The sequence below is a fragment of the Onychostruthus taczanowskii genome, unplaced genomic scaffold (assembly GCF_017590055.1).
Source record: "Onychostruthus taczanowskii isolate IOZ18803 unplaced genomic scaffold, ASM1759005v1 scaffold977, whole genome shotgun sequence".
Taxonomy (NCBI): Eukaryota; Metazoa; Chordata; class Aves; order Passeriformes; family Passeridae; genus Onychostruthus; species Onychostruthus taczanowskii.
The window spans coordinates 1691-2143 of NW_024507846.1; the positions used below are offsets into that span (position 1 = coordinate 1691).

Below are 453 nucleotides of genomic sequence, written 5' to 3' on the forward strand. Positions count from 1 at the left end.
TGGGATTGTTGGGTTGGGTTGGGTTGGGATTGTTGGGTTGGGTTGGGTTGGGTTGGGTTGGGATTGTTGGGTTGGGTTGGGATTGTTGGGTTGGGTTGGGATTGTTGGGTTGGGTTGGGATTGTTGGGTTCGGTTGGGTTGGGTTGGGTTGACATCATTGTCTTCGCCGCCACCTGCCGGCACACCGGTGAGGATGAGGATGGGCATTGGGATTGGGGCTGGGTTGTTGGGTTGAGTTGGGTTGGGTTGGGTTGGGATTGTTGGGTTCGGTTGGGTTGGGTTGGGTTGACATCATTGTCTTCGCCGCCGCCTGCCGGCACGCCGGTGAGCATGGCCACGGGATGGTTGGGATTGTTGGGTTGGGATGAGTTGGGATGGTTGGGTTAGGTTGAGTTGGGTTGGGTTGAGTTGGGATGGTTTAGATTGTTGGGTTGGGGTGGGGTGGGCTGGGTT

General features: G+C 57.0%; 1 protein-coding gene across 1 annotated transcript in view; it reads left to right on the forward strand.

Moving 5' to 3' along the window:
- The window catches only part of LOC121348050 (procollagen galactosyltransferase 1-like), a 10283-nt gene that overhangs the window by 1599 nt on the left and 8231 nt on the right, over positions 1 to 453 (forward strand). The window lies entirely within an intron of this gene.